We start from the raw sequence: 9,011 nt of genomic DNA on the forward strand, positions 1-9,011 counted from the left end.
TTAAACTTTAAACTTTATATGATTCCGACACGATAAGCACAGTCTGTAATGTTGAAGTCTCAAAAACTTAGAATTATGTTCATGTATACATTTGACCTTTGAACTATTTATATGGATTCATTTGACCCTTGACAATTCCCGACGACTCACGATATGATTACTTGTAAATATGTATGCATATATTTAAAATGAAATATTATATATTGTAATTGTTAGAATTAATTATGTAAACTAATAATAAAAGTTATTATTTAAAATATATCTATATACATAAATGAAGTATATTAAATACATATATACGTGGTTTCGAATTTAATTAGTAAACGACAAGGACACTCAGTTATCATCTCATCGATATTAAGCGAGTTAAAAATGAACTTATGTGATTTTAGGATAACGGTGATCCGAAAATAGGTTGTATCAATTTTAGCTTTATTAAAAATATATTTAGAATCTATTTTATTAATTTAAAAAAAAATATTAAATTTTTTAGTTGAGATCGAGCTCAAAATGACAGGTCAATTTTTATGATCGATATTAAACAAGTTTACACTCGAATTTATGAGAAGTTGAACTTAAACGTTGGTCTATAATTAAGTCTTATCAATTCTAAGTTTGCTAAAAATATATTTAAATACCTCGAGCTAAGTTTTAGTACTCCGTACATATAAATTGGAACATAAAATAAATAATTACCGAGCCTTTTTGAGCAGGTTTCAAACAGGTAATGAGTGAAATAATTAAATATATTTAATCTAAAAATTTGGAATTTTTATAAACACTTTTATACGTTAACTGTTTAGCAATGGACACGATATAATAGTGCATGTAAAGTGTCGGCAGAATTATGAATTCTTTTGGCACGTTAGTTAATTAGGAATGATATTATATTAATTAATAATTGATCTATTATTTTTATATCATTACATGTCTCCATCTTACTAATACACACAATCAATCAAGATTGTTGCTTGTGACTAGCTTTTAACCCAAACATAACCTTGATATTTTTAAGCAAGCCACCTGTACGTTTCAATTATCTATCCTACTCTTATATGATATTTGAGTTGAATTTAATATTATATGTTTATCTATATCTATATATATATATATATATATATATATATATATATATATATATATATATATATACTTGATCCTAACACTGCATTCTCAACTTTCACCAATCACCCACCAGAGGTGACTACCCACTTCTTTCACCGGATACACTACAGTCCACCGGCCACCTCGACGGACCATCACCTGCCACCTCTACAACAATATCGCCATCTCTCCTCTCTCTCCACATTTCAATCGGGAACCACCCATTTTAACCGCCACCCATACCACCACTTTGATATTTAACTCGATCACTAAACTTCCACCTTGACCACTCTCCATCGGCGGCCACCATCACCGTCATCTATGATGACCACCATCTCACCATCTCTCTTTCGTTTTCTCTTTCTCTCTATCTAATTATGACGTGAAACTACAAACGATTATGATTAGATATTAAGTGTCGTGATTTTAGTTTGAATACAATTATGATGATAACGATGTAGGATTATGATCATGATGGAAATTAAGTCGACGTTGTATAATGATGCTGTGATAATTGGTGATGGTGATGAATGATACATAATATGATATGTATTACGATGTTAATAGTAATAATCAAACGATGATGATGCTATGAATACGATGATGATGTACAGGGATGATGAGATGATTGATTGATAATGATACACTGTTGAGTTATTGATATAAGATGATGTTTTTTAAAAAAAAAACGATGATGATTGATATCGGTGATGACTGTGAAGAATGATTATGATGAAGATGTACAGTTCCTTATTTAATAAATACACAGACATGCGAGTTATTACCAAAACGGAAGGACGGTTCAATGGTCTGGTTGGCGTTTATTGAACGAAAGGTCTGGTGTTCGATCCCAGTAGCCTGCTGAAATTTTCTTTCTATTTATTAAACAGCAATATCAAACCATGGGCTTGATTAATTAATTCTTGGGTCAATTAAACTATTTTGGATCAGGCTTCTACTGGGTCAAATGACCTTCTTATGGGCCGAACAACTTGGGCTGTTCGAATTAAAGGGGTTATAAAGTTCAAATAACATGTTATAGCAAGAAAGCAAGATAGCCTAGATGGTTAGGGTATTGTCAAGTGACTGAGAGGTCATGGGTTCAAGCCCGGGCAAGGACACTTATATTTTTGAAACTTATTCTTGAGGTAGTTTTCTATTATTATTATTATTATTATTGTTATTATTGTTATTATTATTGTTATTATTATCATTAAAAGTATCATTAAAATTATCATATTTATTAAAAGTATCATATTAATAAAAATTATCATTCTTATAAAAATTAGCACTTTTATTAAAAATTATTATTATTATTATCATTATTAGTAGTATCATTATTTTTACTATTATAAGTATTATCATTTTTATTATTATTATATTTATATTTTCATAACAAATAAATATTTTCCGTGTAAGAGTATATATATTACAACTACCATAATATTACATATAATTATATATATATTAAGATTATTTATATAAATAATTACATATAATAAATTATTGATTTTAAATATAATATTAAACTATATAAATATTAACTATTTTAAATATATACAAATTAAATATATAAGATATCTAATTTAAGATATAATATATGAATTTATTTGATTACAATTATACGTGTTAATAAATATATAAATGATATAGGTTCGTGAATCTGAGGCCAACCCTATACTTGTTCAATGTTGTCCAATGTATTTTTACTACAAAATACAGTATGGTGAGTTTCATTTGCTCCCTTTTTAATTGCTTTTGCAATATATATTTTGGGCTGAGAATACATGCGCTGCTTTTGTAAATGCTTTACAAAATAGAGACAAGTGATTAAAATGATATTCTGCGGATTGATGTGCTAGGTAATTTAGATACATGTTATAATAGCATGTAAGCGTGAATCCTAAAGATAGATCTATCGGGCTTAATAACCCCATCCTGTAGGCTGCACTAGACATAAGAGCTAGTGGGCGGATGTTTAGTACTTCGAGGATTATTTATACACTTGCGAGTGTACATATCCATCTTTGCGAAGATGACTTATTATATTATTGTTAAGGTTGGTTACTGAGGCCTCAACGTAAGCAGAACGGTTTTATACACTTGCGAGTGTACATATATTTATAAACGGAAATCTTGTGGTCTATTAATATATTAAAAAGATTGTTATGATAAACCTATGAACTCACCAACCCTTTTAGTTGACACTTTTAAGCATGTTTATTCTCAGGTACGAATTAAGTCTTCCGCAGTGCATTTGCTCATTTTAAGGACATTATTTGGAGTCGATCATTGCAATGGGACCAAATATTGATGACTTCATCCAGGTGGATTAGGACGGGTTGTTAAAGTTGGTATCAGAGCGGTGGTCTTAGCGAACCAGGTCTTGCATTAGTGTGTCTAACTGATAGTTGTTAGAATGCATTAGCGAGTCTGGACTTCGACCTTAGCTGCATATTATACGTATTGTTTATCATTCCTAGTGGAAAATTACCTACTTATTATTCCTAAGTCTAGACACGACTTCATGCACTTATTTGATAGATAGTGTACAGATAAATTCATATTTTAGCATATCTGTTACTGTAGACTTTATCTGACACGTTTCCTTAATTTCCTCCGTAATCTACGGGATTTTCTATACTAAATATAGGTATTCTATGTAATTAGAATATCATCCGATATCCGAAAATCATTTAATATCGAAAAATCCTTCATTCAATCATACGCAATGGAACTCACCACTAGTTCAAGTCCCTCGGATTCCGATATGGAGTTTCACCTAAGCTCCGAAAGCAGCGTCACCAGAATAAATCAACCAATCAGCCATCCCCAATTCATCTGATGGGTTCGTAGTCGATTTAACCAATGGAGACAAGAAAAAGGTGATCCTTTCCACCCACCAACCTGCACCCTCGGCGAAGAACCTGAAGCACTTACCGGTGAACCTATTCGAAACACCATCTTCACTCTCATTTCCAGAATAGCTCGCAACTATTACATAATCTCTACAACTCTAAACCTTATTCATCCTCTAGTTCAAACCGACAATTATCCCAGAATAATAGAAGAAGTCAACGAACTTCGCGCTCGAGTGGTATCTTTGGAGAATATGGTGAAAAACTTACCAGCTTCACCAACATCACCGGCACCAATAGTACCACCAACAGCCCAAGTTTCAACATCACATGCCTCAACATCTCATTTTGTACCTCGAGCCTAATAATCGTTCTACGTATCATTCTATCTACTTTATTTTCGTTCTACATATCGTTCTACATCGATTATCTTCGCTCGACATGGTGATTATGTAATTTTTAAGGTTTTAGAGATTATGTAATCTAGTATTAACGATAAATCAAATGAGTTTAATATCTTATTGACTCATTAAATCCATGATTGTATCTGGAGAAAATATATATGTAAGTATATTTTCATAAAGATTGTAATTAAAAATTCTTTTGTACAAACTGTTAATGGTGAACATATTTTAACGGGTATGTAATACCCGAGAAATATTTAGATTTCACATTAATAAGTTACACTGTACACTCTTCAGTTCTGATTCAGCAGTCATTACAATACTGCTCAAGTCTGTACATATACGTATCCGTTCACCAAAGAACAACTATTTTCATTCAAATTCAATTTCATATTTGGATTTTGACCTATCAGAATCCAACAAGTGGCATAATGAAGAAAACATCGAACAAAGTAAAATTTGTTAGAAACAAACGAACTAACTAATTGAAATATTGTTAAGAATCCATGCTAACTGTTCCTAGCTAACTGGTTACATTTTATTTATCGCAATTTATATTCTCGCAATTTACATTCTCGCAATTTATATTCTTGCAATTTACATTCTCGCAATTTACATTCTCGCAATTTACATTCTCGCAATTTTATTTATCGTCATTTAATTTCTGTATTTATTTTACGCACTTTAAATAACGGGACACGTATACAAGGTTTCGACATATCATATTGACCCATCTATATATTTATCTTGGAACAACCATAGAAACTTTATATGCAAATGACGGAGTTAGCTATACAGGGTTGAGGTTGATTCCAATATATATATATATATAGTTTGAGTTGTGATCAATACTGAGACCGGTACACGGGTCATGATACGTATTAATTAATTCGAATATAATATATTAAACTATATATGAATTACTGGACTGTTAACTGTGGACTATCGACTGTGGACTAATAATATTGGACAATTAAAATGAATTAAAATATTGATTATAACATATGAAACTAAACATTTCTTCAAGTTTGCCACTTGATTTTCATCTTAAACCTCATTTGAATCTTAACGATTCCAATCCATGTTCAAATCTTTCATGATTCTTGAAAACACCTCGATCGAGAGGATGAACCAGCTCATCTACGGAAGAAAAGATTGATGCATATAGTTATGCACCTGAAAACACTCGAAAACCTGAGTAAACGTTTAACACGTATCTGTTCTAATTCCTTTGACATTGTTATTACCGATGATCACCTTGCAATTCCTTTCCAAATTAGCCAATTTTGTCACAGCTCCAGCAAGTTGATTTCGACTTCTCGTTCAAAACAACCTTATTATAACCTCGAAATATATACGTGCTTATTTATTGTTACCAGAGAACCTTTTATATTCCACCATACTACCATCAGCGTTTAATCATCTAAAAACACAATTCTCCTAAAACCACCATGTTTGATAACCGATGACCCAGATCCGTTAACTTAGAAAATGCTGACGAAGCAGCATGTTGTAGATGGTCTTAATGGCCAAAAGTTGATGATAAAGAAGGAAGTGTTAGGAACGCTCGATAGAAAATTTGGTACTAAAAATCTGATTGAGCACACTATGAAGGAGTCTGTAGACAAATCACCAGGATTAAACCTGTACTTAACGAATCCAGATGATTCAGTATCTGACGAAATCTCTAGCTCCTTAATTAGTCTAAATCCTTGCGGATGAATTTATTCATCATCTTCTGATCTTAAATATTTTAAATTCTAAGATATCATCGTATCTTTAGTTATAAATATCTTAGATATTTCTGAAGATACCTTCATAAATATCTTTATTTGAAATTATCTATCATTTCGTGCTATCTGTGTTACATCCTAAAAGAAACTGTCTTAGTTTCTTTATTCTTTAAAATACGAATTTAAAATATGAATGATTTTGAAGTAGTGTTGGGAACTGATGCATGAGTTAGTATAATATAATGACACTTGGCCAACGTCATTATATTACAGTAAGTCATGCTAAATTTCTAATGGAATGTGATGATGATTTACAGATCATACCTCATCATGTGCCATGTTACACGACTCTTTCATTCTACTTAATCTCTAAACATATCACGGAAATATTTCTTTGATATTCCTGTTCTTCCGTAACTCCGATAATCTGCTAATAAATCGTGCGATACATTTCCTTTTTGATTAAAAGATTTCTTTAAATTCCTTGAATTCTAAAAATCAACCGTGATTACGTCAGAAGTTAAGACAAACCTCTAGTCACTTCATTTCACTATTTTGTGATAGCTTCATTCGTACGCTTCGAGTAATCGAATCGTTTTATCTATAATGATAAAACACTATTTATCCACTCATATTCGTCATGAAAACATACTTATTGTCAACCATGACGATCTCTATCAAATTTCGGGGACAAAATTTCTTTAACGGGTAGGTTCTGTAATGACCCGGAAATTTCCGATCAAATTTAAACTTTAAACTTTATATGATTCCGACACGATAAGCACAGTCTGTAATGTTGAAGTCTCAAAAACTTAGAATTATGTTCATGTATACATTTGACCTTTGAACTATTTATATGGATTCATTTGACCGTTGACAATTCCCGACGACTCACGATATGATTACTTGTAAATATGTATGCATATATTTAAAATGAAATATTATATATTGTAATTGTTAGAATTAATTATGTAAACTAATAATAAAAGTTATTATTTAAAATATATCTATATACATAAATGAAGTATATTAAATATATATATATATATGTGGTTTCGAATTTAATTAGTAAACGACAAGGACACTCAGTAATCATCTCATCGATATTAAACGAGTTAAAAATGAACTTATGTGATTTTAGGATAACGGTGATCCGAAAATAGGTTGTATCAATTTTAGCTTTATTAAAAATATATTTAAAATCTATTTTATTAATTTAAAAACAAAATATTAAATTTTTTAGTTGAGATCGAGCTCGAATGACAGGTCAATTTTTATGATCGATATTAATCAAGTTTACACTCGAATTTATGAGAAGTTGAACTTAAACGTTGGTCTATAATTAAGTCTTATCAATTCTAAGTTTGCTAAAAATATATTTAAATACCTCGAGCTAAGTTTTAGTACTCCGTACATATAAATTGGAACATAAAATAAATAATTACCGAGCCTTTTTGAGCAGGTTTCAAACAGGTAATGAGTGAAATAATTAAATATATTTAATCTAAAAATTTGGAATTTTTAGAAACACTTTTATACGTTAACTGTTTAGCAATGGACACGATATAATAGTGCATGTAAAGTGTCGGCAGAATTATGAATTATTTTTGCACGTTAGTTAATTAGGAATGATATTATATTAATTAATAATTGATCTATTATTTTTATATCATTACATGTCTCCATCTTACTAATACACACAATCAATCAAGATTGTTGCTTGTGACTAGCTTTTAACCCAAACATAACCTTGATATTTTTAAGCAAGCCACCTGTACGTTTCAATTATCTATCCTACTCTTATATGATATTTGAGTTGAATTTAATATTATATGTTTATCTATATGTAATTATGTAAATATATATATATATATATATATATATATATATATATATATATATATATATATATATATATATATATATATATATATATATATATATATATATATATATATATATATATATATATATATACTTGATCCTAACACTGCATTCTCAACTTTCACCAATCACCCACCAGAGGTGACTACCCACTTCTTTCACCGGATACACTACAGTCCACCGGCCACCTCGATGGACCATCACCCGCCACCTCTACAACAATATCGCCATCTCTCCTCTCTCTCTACATTTCAATCGGGAACCACCCATTTTAACCGCCACCCATACCACCACTTTGATATTTAACTCGATCACCAAACTTCCACCTTGACCACTCTCCACCGGCGGCCACCATCACCGTCATCTATGATGACCACCATCTCACCATCTCTCTTTCGTTTTCTCTTTCTCTCTATCTAATTATGACGTGAAACTACAAACGATTATGATTAGATATTAAGTGTCGTGATTTTAGGTTGAATACAATTATGATGATAACAATGTAGGATTATGATCATGATGGAAATTAAGTCGACGTTGTATAATGATGCCGTGATAATTGGTGATGGTGATGAATGATACATAAAATGATATGTATTACGATGTTAATAGTAATAATCAAACGATGATGATGCTATGAATACGATGATGATGTACAGGGATGACGAGATGATTGATTGATAATGATACGTTGTTGAGTTATTGATATAAGATGATGTTTTTAAAAAAAAAAACGATGATGATTGATATCGGTGATGGCTGTGAAGAATGATTATGATGAAGATGTACAGTTCCTTATTTAATAAATACACAGACATGCGAGTTATTACCAAAACGAAAAGACGGTTCAATGGTCTGGTTGGCGTTTGTTGAACTAAAGGTCTGGTGTTCGATACCAGTAGCCTGCTAAAATTTTCTTTTTATTTATTAAACAGCAATATCAGACCATGGGCTTGATTAATTAATTCTTGGGTCAATTAAACTATTTTGGATCGGGCTTCTACTGGGTCAAATGACCTTCTTATGGG

The sequence above is a fragment of the Rutidosis leptorrhynchoides genome, chromosome 3 (genome assembly GCF_046630445.1).
Source record: "Rutidosis leptorrhynchoides isolate AG116_Rl617_1_P2 chromosome 3, CSIRO_AGI_Rlap_v1, whole genome shotgun sequence".
Lineage (NCBI taxonomy): Eukaryota > Viridiplantae > Streptophyta > Magnoliopsida > Asterales > Asteraceae > Rutidosis > Rutidosis leptorrhynchoides.